Source organism: Helianthus annuus, chromosome 9 (assembly GCF_002127325.2).
Source record: "Helianthus annuus cultivar XRQ/B chromosome 9, HanXRQr2.0-SUNRISE, whole genome shotgun sequence".
In the NCBI taxonomy this organism is placed as follows: Eukaryota; Viridiplantae; Streptophyta; class Magnoliopsida; order Asterales; family Asteraceae; genus Helianthus; species Helianthus annuus.
The window spans coordinates 48,889,023-48,902,659 of NC_035441.2; the positions used below are offsets into that span (position 1 = coordinate 48,889,023).

General features: G+C 35.1%; 1 non-coding gene across 3 annotated transcripts; it reads right to left on the reverse strand.

Annotated features, from left to right (window-relative positions):
• Positions 1 to 2,139: 2,139 nt before the first annotated feature.
• LOC110877576 lies at positions 2,140 to 6,017 on the reverse strand. Of its 3 annotated transcripts, XR_004866193.1 has the most exons (8): positions 5,578 to 6,017; positions 5,038 to 5,468; positions 4,834 to 4,945; positions 4,651 to 4,748; positions 3,583 to 3,634; positions 2,841 to 2,905; positions 2,575 to 2,668; positions 2,140 to 2,504 (listed from the first exon to the last, which is right to left on the reverse strand). It is a non-coding gene; the product is annotated as an uncharacterized LOC110877576 (transcript). The 3 variants fall into 3 exon arrangements; XR_002557131.2 differs by having other exon boundaries at positions 2,841 to 3,634; XR_002557133.2 differs by having other exon boundaries at positions 2,833 to 3,634.
• Between the last annotated feature and the right edge of the window lie 7,620 nt (positions 6,018 to 13,637).

The following is a 13,637-nucleotide window of genomic DNA, read 5'->3' on the forward strand; positions in this document are numbered from 1 at the left end:
CATGCTTATTTGTTCCGTACATTGGTCTTGAAACAATTGATTAACTATTTACTTTATGCTTCCGCTGAACGCATTGGTTTAAGTTATGTTTTGGAAATACTTTAAGCAATAAATGGAAACTTTTATTTAATACTTTGTTATAGTTCAATGTGATTAGTGGCTGGATCCTGTTACGTCACATTTCCTGCGGGGTTTCCGCATGTGGTGTTTTGGTGGTGTGACATATGTAACATCCGGGAATCCTACCACCAATATTGGCGCTTTGCCAACAAGGGGTTCACGGATTTGTTTTTAGTATCCCAAGTGGAGACTTTTCAGGAGGTCACGGTTACTCATCAAATATATATACACATCCCCCAGAACATATATTTACATTAAAATAAAATACATATACACACCCCATAACCATACAGTGGCGCCGAATAAAACATTCAAACAAAGCTACAAAATTATTCAACGAAAATATCATATTGTGCAATTTATTAAGCATTCAAATGTAATTAGCCACACTTGGGTTACTCACTAAAATCGTTGGATATGGATAACCAAAACATCACAACTGCTAAAATTAACAGTTATGTTGGTTTCTTGGCACCAAAATAACCATTGTAAATCACAATTGCTGAACAGTTACGTCGGTTTCTTGGCACCAAAATAACCATGGTAAAAAAGCAAAAGCATGAGACATGCGTTTTAAGGACATCGTTAAAAAAGACCAACGGTTCAACCAACGGTCGTGTCCCTTCTCAATACCTCTTTATATCGGTCATGTCTTCTTATCCAACTTTAAATTTTCTTGCCTGCACAGCACAGGGCACACACCCACCATGGTTAACAGAACATACGCATGAACGACGGTACCAGCGGAAACAATCCCATCCCGCACCACCGTCGGTCGATGCCTCAGCCCCCACTGTCACCAGGCACCAGAACAAAACGACCACTTATACCGAAGGAAGGCGAAAGAGAATTCCGCAGTCTGCCCGATATCAACAAGAATTTGTACCATTTAAAGGCCTTAAAATTTTTTGACACACCGCAGAACAAAGTGAAGCCGTTGACATCAGTGCCGTGAGTCCACTCGCTGCAACGGTCACTGTAGCAGATTAAAAACCGAAGCATGTTAAAGTCCCTTACTTTAAACGGTACGGGTATATCTTATAACAGTTGCACTCTCAACTTTCAACTTTCAACAGTTATAAGATATACCCGTACTGTTTCGACCCATACCGTAACAGTACGGGTCAAAATGGTATGGTTAAAAACTAAAGTATATTTGCTGCCTTTTTCCGCTGCCGTAACAAGAAAAAAAAGATAATTTGAACAATTTGACTGCAAAATAAAAGAACTAAAATTTCAAAAAAAATCGTCTAAAATCCAGGCATAAACGAGGATCGAACCCACGACCCCTTGATTGCTTCACACGCACCAAAACCACTCCACCACTTCATCCGCTTGTAAATTAATTGGTTTTTAATTTATAAAAACACCAACTTTAATCGTCCTTTTTATTTAAAAATAACCAAAACAGAGTAAATCTACTGTGATTGTTTTGTATCATCGCAAATCCCAATTAGAATTAGAAACAAGGCACCATCATACGTAACCCTACTGTTCGACAATTTTGAAGGCTGCATGTTGGACAATTTTGAAGGCTGCATATATACAAACCCTGTTGTTACGAAAAGAAGGCTGCATCATACGAAACTACAAGGCTGCTGTTCGACAATTTTGAAAGGTGTTCAACGAATTTATGCATGTTCTTTAATAAATATTGTTTAAACATATTCAACAGATATATGATTGTTGAACTATGGAACCCTACTGTTCTTTAATTTATGCATGTTCTTTAAATGCAGCCCTGTATTTATTGCTTGGTCGGTGATCAGGCAATAAAATTTGACAATCATAAGGATGCGTATATTATATGATGTTTCTCTACATACATTGTCGTATTTTTATTCTAATGTGTTTTTACTCTACTATGCTTATGTACCAGGTCGTGATTAAAGGCCGGATGGATAAGTCTTGGATGTTAACCGATAGAACCAAAAAACCATATATGGATGGAGTTGCAGCATTTCTAGATTACGCAGTTCGCAATTTGAAGATGTCGACGAACATCGACCCAAAAAAAGCTAAACAAAAAACAAAAATTCCATGTCCATGTATAAATTGTTTAAACCACTACTCTCTTCCTTTGGATGAAGTGGATCATCACTTGTTCAATAAGGGAATTGATCCAAATTATACAAGGTGGATAAAACATGGAGAAAAAGATGAGCCAGTTCGTGTGGGAACTGTACGGGTTGAAACGGTTCGTGTCGAAACAATTCGGGTCGAAAAGATTCCCCATCTTCCCATATAAATCTCATTTTCAATTACAAAAGCGACTACAAGACCAAATATGAGAATTGAAGTTTCATATGAAGTATGCTTATAGGAAGCGTGCTACCGAGTGCATTCTTTAGAAGTTTTGCTTCAGCTGGAACCTATTCTTTCACCTGAGTAGGTGGCAAGTTTAACACGAATCATGTTAAATCATTACAATAGATTAAGGTAAAGGATGATCACCTTAACAAGCGATAGAAGAAGTCTACGAATTGAAGAAATTAGATGCTCCATACTTTCCAAGCTCTCTTTTAAGGCTGTATACTCGATTTTCATTCTGCATAATACACCACAGCTTGTAATAAACAAAGTTCATTTTGACTTGATATCCATTTATATTATCCTTTTTCCACATTAGCCGCCATAAATTAATGATCCGAAAAATTAAAAGTAGAACAAAATTTTGATGAAATAAAGCCTAAAAAAGTGAAAGGAGGTTACCTACTTACCTATGAGTGTTCAATGCTCTTACGTCTTACTCCCTTGGGAATGTTCAAGGACTTCATAACTTCAGCTGGAATAACTTAATAACTAATCAAGATTTAACTCGCAAGGAAGAGCATTTGTTCAAAAACTATAATAATAGAAACTGTTTTTAGTTTATATTGTCCGGTTACAACATCTAATAAGTGAATGTGGCCCCACAGTTAACATAGCGCTCTGACTACAGGTGCAGTCATGCAGAAATCGAGTTCTGAGCCCAAACCGGTTGGTGTTGAAACCAGTTCAGGTTGGATCAAAGATGGTCAAATCAGGTTTTTGTCCAAACCAGTTCGGGATTGGGTTTGACCGGTTTGAAACCAGGGTTATGACTGGTTTGAAAGTATGGGTTACGAACAGATTTCAACCCTACGGTTCGTGTCCATACCGGGTTCAACTAATCGGGTTCGATTTGGCTCAGGCTCGGGCTCGTTTACACCCCTACTTGTAAATTAATAAATTATTGTACAATAAAACATATTGACGAGCTATCAACAACCTAGGTTGTATTCTACCTGTTGAAGTGGGTAAATTATATAATTTAAGCAAAGACAAAATGGGTCAGGGGCTAAACAGGTCAAAATGAGTCTTATTTGTACTCATATGTTCACTACAACCAAAATCGTTCTATTTAAAAAAATATTATCATTTCAGTGCTAAAGCTCTCGTTAATATAGTTCCAACATTAAATATTCAGAAAATACAAAAAACCTGGGCAAGTAGTGGCGCGGCCAGCTCAATACGACCCTGCACGTTTTGATTACTGTCAAAGAAGAAGTTGGTTAGGTGAGCGTTCTGTGAAGGATTGTAACAATAGTTACCTTATATAACATCACGGTTTAAACGACTAAATAACAATTCAGTGAATTTCAAGTTTTGTCCTTTATCTTTAGGCCACTTTGCAAGTTTTGTCCTTTATGTTTAAATTTGACGAGTTTTGTCCTTTATGTTTAAAAATCAAGCACGTTTTGTCCTTTATGCTTGATTTTTAAGGACAAAACATACTTGATTTATTAAACATAAAGGACAAAACGTGTTTGATTTTTAAACATAAAGGGTAAAACGTGCTTGATTTTTAAACATAAAGGACAAAACTCGTCAAATTTAAACATAAAGGACAAAACTTGCAAAGTGGCCTAAAGATAAAGGACAAAACTTGAAATTCACTCATAACAATTTAAGATTTAAAAGGCGAAATTAAGTTGATATATCTTTGTGTGCTGACAACCTAAATAACAGCCCTATTAACCTACTTTTTTCAGTTGATATATCTTTTAGTGTACTGTTTGATATATCTCTCATACTTGCCTAAGTTGATATATCTTGAAAGTTGAAAGAGCGACATGCAGTTGATATATCTTACTGGTCATGGTCAACTGTACTGTAAGAATCTGATGGATACAGTTTTTGATGGTTATAGTTTTTGGTCATAGTCAACCGTATGTCACTATTTCGACATACAGTACAATTGACGATGACCAAAAAGATATATCTTTTAATGCACCTTTTGATATATCTTTCAAGTATAAACCTACTTATTTTTAGTTAAACCATTAAATAACAAATGAACATCTATAAAACCTTGTAAGTGAATGCCTTAAATCTCCATATGGTTAAAGAATTAAAACTGCACTAAAAAACACACATTTTGAGGATTGTACGTCACGATGGACTTCATTTGGTACCGGGTATCGGTACCGAATGCGCAGAAGCGGTGAGATACTTAACTAACCAAATGCCTCAAGTAAACTAAACTACTTCTAACAACAAAAACCTCACCGTTGCCTCTTATCATTAGTCGACTCTCGAAACTCAATATCGCGTTGCCTCTGCTGCAACAACGAGTATATGCAATTGCAAGTTCGCGCAACCGAAACCTAAACATAACCCATAAACAAAAAATAAACACAAACTAAAACAACAAAATGTCAAAATCATAACACAAACTCAAAATTCTCAAACCGGATCAGTTGCAAACAAATCCAGAGAAGCCGGAAATCCAAATGTGACTAGCGTCTGGTTCAAATACTTCATACAATGGTCCAGATTATCCACAGCAGCAAATGTATACTCACTGCACAACCGTACAGAACAAATCTTACAAAATTCGAACAAATTCGATACCCCAACTCGTAGCGAAAAAGTGAAAAAACGATTAAATTGTACCTCGCGCCATAGCTGGACTGTGTCGGTTACAGATCGAGCAAACAAATTCACGAAAAACAGGTAAAATTCATGAGAAATTAGAAACATATTCGCATTTTCCACCGACAAGTGTCCTAGCCCTAACAAATGCCTGATCTCATGCACCGCCACTGATTCCAGATCCATTTCTGTTCCTGTTCCAGACCCAGAACCAAATATATCACCAACAATCCACGTTTCGTCACTGTCTAGATGCAACAAGCCTCTAGGCGGTGCAAACGCGTGAGCTAACGATCCCAACACACCGTCAAACTCCTCACCATCGCCGTGTTCTCCGGCGTAGAATCCGATTTTCATATCAGTAGTGAAGTAGTTAACGCTTTCGGTAAATGTTAACGGCGTACATTCGGACCACCGCGTGAACGCGTTAGCGAAAACACGCCATAGCTGGACTGTGTCGGTTACAGATCGAGCAAACAAATTCACGAAAAACAAGTAAAATTCATGAGAAATTACAAACAATTGAGGATGAAATTGAATTTAAGAGATGAGATAGTGTACCCTGAGATCGAAATTTGCAATGTCGGTTGATGTCATTGTTGAGATGTGAGGAGGATTAGTGTCGCCGGAGTGTAGAGAGAGTGTGTGACGGCGGCGACCGGTGGTGATAGAGATTAAAACACGGTTTTGGAGTTTGAAAATTGAATTTGCACGAAGAGACCGTGGACTGGAGCAGCAGCGGTGGAATGGGGTAAGTTTACCCGGAAAACCATCACCATTATTCCACCTAGACACAAACCTCCCACTCTCTGAGAGCACAAATTCAAACTATCACCACCATAAGAAACATCAACAACCGTATTACCACCATTCCGACACCTCGAAACGACCTCCAATAATGGTTTATTATGTCGAATTTTGGGTGAAAATGGTAATTGGGGATTATGGTTTTTGCTTGGTGGGGATGGAAGAAATGGAGGAGATAAAAGAGTGAAAATGGATGGTCACGTAAATTACTAAATTACTTAAAGTGTGGCAATAGATCCCTTTTAGTCACGTTTTTTTCAAAACTTTCAATTAGTTACACGTAAAATGATATGAGTGACTAATAAAAAATGTTTTTTAGTCACAAAAACTTATAAGTGGCTATATTTATTTTCTTTTAGCCACATTATTAAAAGCCTATTGTATCGGTTAGTAACATTTAGCCACATTTTTCTAATATGGCTAGTGATTGTCACATTTTTTTATTGAAAGTGTGACTAAAGGTTTCAAAAAGATGTGTTACTGTCACATGAATTAGAAAATCAAACAAATATTGTGGCGGTAGGTCACATTTCGCCACACTTTTAGAGTTGTGGCAAGTCAATGTCACATTTTTTTTGAAAAATGTGGCTAAAGGTTTTGAACTATTGTGCAATGGTCACATTAATAATAAAATGTGTGGCTAAAAGTGTTTTAAAATGTTATAAAGGACCTTTCGCCACATATTTTTTCAAATGTGTGGCAGGGCGGTTTTGTCAAAAGTGTGGCCGTAGCCCTATTTTGGCGTAGTGCTGATACCACTTCCATTTTAACTTAACAATGGAGTCCTGATGAGATCCACAACCAATGCCCTTAAAACGTGTTGGTGATCATGGGCGGCCCTGGGGTGGACCTGGAGGACCACCGGCCGAGGCCCGGTATTTCGAAGGGCACGTTATTTAAAAAAACCTTGATATGTATATGTAAAAAAAATTAATAGGGTATAACCGTACAAACACCAACATAGGCCCACTTACAAAACGGGTTATTGAATTTTATCACCTCTAACTATTGGCTATTGGCCGCTGTCACCCCCAACTATCATTTTGACGCCTGCCACCCCCAACTTAACACCTAGTGTGTTCTCTTACCATGTCGTTAACTGATCACTAACTTTTGATCATGTTATTATACTTTTGGGGTGTCATAAGTTCCCTAAAATCCCTATGACACCCCCAAAAGTATAGTAACAAGATCAAAAGTTAGCGATCAGTTAACGACGTGGTGACAGAACACACTAAGAGTTAAGTTGGGGGTGACAGGTGTCAAAGTGATAGTTGGTGGTGGCAACGGCTAATAACCAATAGTTAGAGGTGATAAAATCCAATAACCCCTTACAAAACTATTTTTATGGTTTAGATTAGTATTAATCCAATACCGAATTTATTTTAAAAAATACTAAAAAAACTAGTTATATTATATATTTTGTTAAGGTTTAAAGGCATATTTTTTTAAGCTTGAACGAATTCTCAGGGCGAGGCTTTGTTGGTGATATTTGAGGCCCATGTGTGAGTTAGACTACTGGATGTTACCTAGGATGTTGAGTTCACAACTTAAGTTTGATTTATTTAGGATGTTATAGTGTGTGAGTTAGATGTTTTAAAATAATTAAAAAAATCCCCTGTAATAAAGAAGGCATATAAATTGTTAAACCGGAATACCTAGAGCCATTTAATAACAGAATATAAAGATCTTACAACCATGTCTATAGACACGTCATCTTTTAAATATGGTGGGTCTCCAAGTGAGTTTGACTCAACCAACTTCACACAATCGAAAAGAAGAGCCGTGAGCCCCATGATCTTCTTGATCCACATGCATGAGGCAATTACTAATTGATGTGTCCTTAATATCAGTCATGTCACCACCACTAGACCAAGGGAAGCAATGCACCATCCAAGTTCCAACACAAGATACACTATACAACCAACATCTTATTAATGGACTGAATAAAATAAGTTGGCTGCTTTATATAATAAAGCAGCATCAACATGGGCCTCAGTTAGTGCTCTTCCTCAACATATATTTTTTTTCATGTTGTTGAAAGATGTACCACAATATATAAAAGTAAAATAGAAGTGCATTAATATATAAGATAAAATATATAAAGTAAACATAAGTTATCATCCACGGTACTTGTTAGTAACAATTTTTAACGACGGACTTCTAACACAATGGAGCGTTGGTGATACTCATTTATTTATTACTCTATTCTTTACATGGTTGCAAAAGTCGCTAGACGCTCCCTAGTCGGTCGATCGGGGAGTTGAGAGTACTCGGCCTAGACGGAGAGTACTCCGGGAGTACTCGGACATGTTAAATTATAAATAAATTAGTTTTTAGAATTTAAATATATGTCAAATAAAATAAATTTACAAATATTTATACAAAATACGTGAAAATTATATTAGTTCTATAATTTGATATGCATAGAAATTATGTTTTATTATTTTTAAGTCAAACACGCCCCGAGTTGATCTACTAGATCCGATTTTGGCTGAGGTTGATCGCGTTTGATCGATTCTAAGTAATTAGGCGGAGTTGAAGAAAGTCGCATCGACAACTTACCTTGTAGCGACTACTCAGGGAGTATTCGGCCTTGAAAACCTTGTTTTACAACCATGATTCTTTATAAGAAAAAAAGATGACTCCTTCACAAAACCCACAAGGTTTACTTTATTTGATTAATGAACTTATAACTAGTGTGGGTGAGTAATAGGCTGAGTTAGTCATATTTGACCATAACAAATCCGATAGTTGTTTTGATACCGCTTTTGTTTTAGTCACTACTTTGCAATAAATTACATTTCGATCGCTAAATATTTGAGACAATTTGATATACGTTGTGGATATAATCAATAATATTTCGAACGTTTTTGTCAATTCCAAATTTCGATGGCTTGTGCCTATTTTTGTAGCAGTAAAACGTATATGGTGCACTACTAGAAAACAACCTAATTTGAGACAACAATATTCATTGTGAAATTGTTGAAAGAGTTAATTACTGTTTTCGTTTCCATGGTTTGTCAAAAATCACTATTTCTATCCGTTAGTTTAAAAATTGCGATTTCAGTCCCTGTGGTTTCACTTTCGTAACCATTTCAGTCCACCTCGTAACCATTTAAATCCTTGTACTTAACAGAATAAATGGATTGAAATGGTTACGAAATTGAAACCACAGGGACTGAAATGGTTACGAAAGTGAAACCACAGGGACTGAAATCGCAATTTTTAAACTAATGGACTGAAATTGTGATTTTTGACAAACCATAGGGACGAAAACAGTAATTAACTCTTGTTGAAAACAACTCATAGTTGTCGCACATGGCGACAAAAATGATTTTTTTAGTTGTATAAGTTGTAATTTTTATTAGAGTAAATTTCCGTTTTCGGCCTTGAGGTTTGTTCATTTTAACTAGTCCAGTCCAAAAATCTAATTTATAACAAATCCAGCCCTGAAGTTTGCATTTCTTAACGCTTTTCATCCAAATTGCTAACTTGGTTTGTTTTTTCTATTAAATATTGGTTAATTGACCAAAATACCCTCAGGAACTGAAATGAAAGTTAATTCTTATATAGTATATTTAAAATTGTTTAATGTTTATAATATATATATATATATATTATTTATACGTGTATATATACGTATATTATATCTATTTCAAAAGTATATTCATATTTAAAATTGTTTAACATTTGATGTTTAAAATTCTTATATATAAAAATATTATATATATATGTATATATAAATCTAATTTATTGTTTAATGTTTTAAATTTTTGGCGTGTTACAAAGTTTAAATAATCTAACCTCTAAAAAAAATTATGTGTGTATATATATACGTAAATATTATATATATATATATAATATTTCCCTTAAGGTAAAATAATTACGCAACTTTTATATATATATATATATATATATATATATATAATTACGCACAATAATAAATAACGACACACAATAATTACACACTCGTATAAAAATAATTACATATAAAAATTACACAACTTATAAATATATAATTTGATGGTATTGCAATGGTTTATTTTTTTTCAATATAAAACAACACGTGATTATGCGCTTTACGATGTTTGTGTTAGTGTGTTGTATTTGTCGTCGTATCGTACCAAATTGATTAATGAGCTAATACACAAATTGAAAACACAACTATCATAACTATTCGAGTTACATGCTTGGTTGGTCTCTGTGGTTTACGAAAATTGCAGACTTGGTCCCAATGGTTTACTAATTACAGAGTTGGTCCTAATAGTTGTAATTTTTGCACTCGGATGATCCTTATCACTAACATCTGTTAAATTTCTTAGTTATTTTGATGTTAAATGACCAAATTACCCTCAACAATTTAAAAACTAAAAGTAATAATAAGAAACAAAAGGAGATGGCCCACCCATCATCTTCTTCACCCCCCCCCCTCTCTCTCTCTCTCTCTCTCTCTCTCTCTCTGAAACACCATAACCACCATAAGGTGAGGGAATTGAGCTATTATGTTACGGTGAAGATTGATGGCAGCAAGCAGTGATGATTCTCTTCCGTCATTCCGAAGAAACAAACAATGGCAGGTTCATTTTAACATCACCGGTGACGGAGGAGGAGCTAACACTCACCGTCAAATGGGCCAGCAAGGAATACACCGTCAGAGTATGCGCCAACGACTCCGTCGCTGAACTCAAACGTCGTATTTTCCAACTCACCAACGTACTCCCCAAACGCCAGAAACTTCTTTACCCTAAAATTGGATCTAAAATCTCCGATGATTCACTCATTCTCTCTACTCTCCCTCTCAAATCGTCTCTCAAAATAACTATGATCGGGTAAACAAACAAACCTATTTATTTCAATCATTTTTGGTGGTTAATGATATATGAATTGTTTGGAGGATTAGTAGCATGATTGGTTACGATTAGATCTTGATCACTTGTTATATTTGTCTGGTATGTTTCAATTGAATTGCCTCCATTATCTGTTGACTGGAGATCGGAGCAGACGGCGGGGCCGGCCGAAGGTGGTGGTGAAGGTGGAGGTAGAGGTAGAGGAGATGGTGGTGATGGTGGGTTGAAGGTGGTGGTGGAGGTGGTGGTGGGTTAGAAAGAGAGATGAGGGAAAAGAAGATGAAGGGTGGACACATCTCTTTTTGTTTTTTTTATTTTTTTATTTTTAATTGTTCAGGGATAATTTAGTCATTTCACAAAGACATAACTGGAAAATTTAACAAAAGTTAGTGTTAAGGACCACCCGAGTTTAAAATTTGCAACCACTGGGACCAAGTGTGTAATTAATGAACCATTAGGACCAAGTCTGCAATTTTCGCAAACCACAGAGACCAACCAAGCATTTAACTCTAACTATTCCTTTGAATACCATGTTTGATCATGAACCCATCAAACCTTTTATAGCATTTTTATACATTGCATTGTGATTATTTTGGGCCATATATATTATTTATTACTGTATATATTAATAATATTTATGTGTTTGTCTTTTCTTGGTACATCTCTTTGGGGGTTAGATTATTTAAACTTTGTAACAACCTAAAAAAATTAAACATTAAACAATATATTTGATTATATATATATATATATATAATATTTTTATATATAAGAATTTTAAATATATGTAATATTTTTAGATATATATATATATATATATATGATAAACATTAAACAATTTTAAATATACTATATAAGAATAAACTTCCATTTCAGTCCCTGAGGGTATTTTGGTCAATTAATCAATACTTAATAGAAAAAACTAACCAAGTTAGCTATTTGGATGAAAAGCGTTAAGAAATGCAAACTTCAAGGCTGGATTTGTTATAAATTAGATTTTTGGACTGAATAGTTAAAACGGACAAATCTTAGGGACGAAAACGGAAATTTACTCTTTTTATTATGTTAACAAATAACAAATGCTAATGAATCAAAAACTATTTGTGGGAAATTTTGGCAAATATAATAAATTTTGCCACGAAATGGTGACAAATGTTGATTGTGTGGCTATTCTGTTGGAAATCTATGGGAAACTTTTAGGGTTTTCTTTGTTTTTAATTTTTATTGGAGATCACTAGGAAACATGTCACAAATATTGAGTTGTGGGAAACTTTTGTTGCAAAAAAAAATGAAGTTTTCTAGTAGTAGTGTGTTGCTCAATTAATTATAATCATATAAGAACTACGACATGGCCACGGGATTGTTGACAATTGGTAATCAGTGGGTATTACAAACTAACTATTGTATTGATCGAACTAATTTACAAAGGAAAAGTACAAGACTATATATAGTGATTTACAATGGAAAATAAAAGGAAACAATACTAAAGATTGAGCTGTCAATGGTTGTCAATATCTTATTTTGACCAGATCTTATTTTGACCGAGGATGTTATAAAAAAATTTGATGCATCAAATTAAACACTTTCATTTGATCATATTGTATGGGGTTTTTTAAGATTTGTATTTCAGCTTCATTATCACATATGATTCCAATCGTTTTGATGGGTGGAAAATAAATCTCAGTTAGGAGTTTGCGTATCCGCAATAGTTCTGTTAGGCCTCGTGTAACTCCTCAGAGTTCAGCTTCTGCACTTGAGAGGGAAACAACCTTTTAATTTTTGCTTCTCCAGGTAAGTAAATTTCTACTGACCATAGTGAAATATCCCTATGTTGATCTCCTGGTACCTTTATCTAATGCACTGTCTGCATCTGTATATCCTTGGATTTTCATATGTCGGTTTGATTTAAACATAATACCATAACCAACCATTCCTGAGAGAGAAACCTCATGATTCTCCATACTACTTCCATTTGGCTTACTTTAGGTTAGTGCATAAATTGACTCACCACCCCTATGACATATGCTATTATGGATGAGTATGGGTAAGAGATATTAGTTTCTTCATCTGCTAGATCTAATCCTTCTTCCATCTGTAGCCTATGGTTAAAAACCATTGAAGTATCTGCAGGTTTACATTCAACCATTTCTAGTTTCTGTTAATAAATCAAGGATATGCATTTTCTGACAAATAATGATTCTTTGCTTAGATCTTAAAACTTCAATCCCGAGGAAATACTATGGTCTTCTCAGCTCTTTTATTTCGAGTTCCGTGAATAAGTTCCCTTTTAACTTTAAAATTTCCTCTTCGTCATTCCTTGTGATCATCGTATCATCACCATAAATAATTAAACAATTCACAAAACTCCCCTTATGTTTAAGAATAAGGTATGGTTGGAGTTGTCATATTTCTTCATAGCAAAAGCAAATCTCCCAAAACTAGGACTAGGGAGATTATTTGAGCCCATACAAAGATCATTTTAGCTGACAAACTTAACCAATCTTGAAACTTCCCATGAATCTTGGTGAAGCTTCCATATAGAATTCTTATTTTAGTTCTCCGTATAGGAAGGCATTTTTTACATCAAATTGGTGAAGGGGCCATTCTTTGTTGGCCGCAACTGAAAACAAAACCCTAATTATGTTAAGCTTGGCTATTGTAGAACATGTTTATAAGTAGTCAATCCCATATGTCTTAGTATACCCTTAAGCAAGCAACCAAGCTTTGTATCTTTCGATGGTTACATTAGGCTTATGCTTCACAAAGAACACCCAATGATATCCTACCGGTATCTTTCCCATCAGGACTTTGTATCTTTCCCATGTGTCATTTGTAATGAAGGCTTCCATCTTAATTTCCATTGCATCTTTCCACCTCTTTTATCCTAAAGTTCGTTCCATAGTGGTTTCACTTTCTTTCAATTATAGTGAGGAATTAAATGCTTTAGCTTCTTTTGTTAGATTCCCT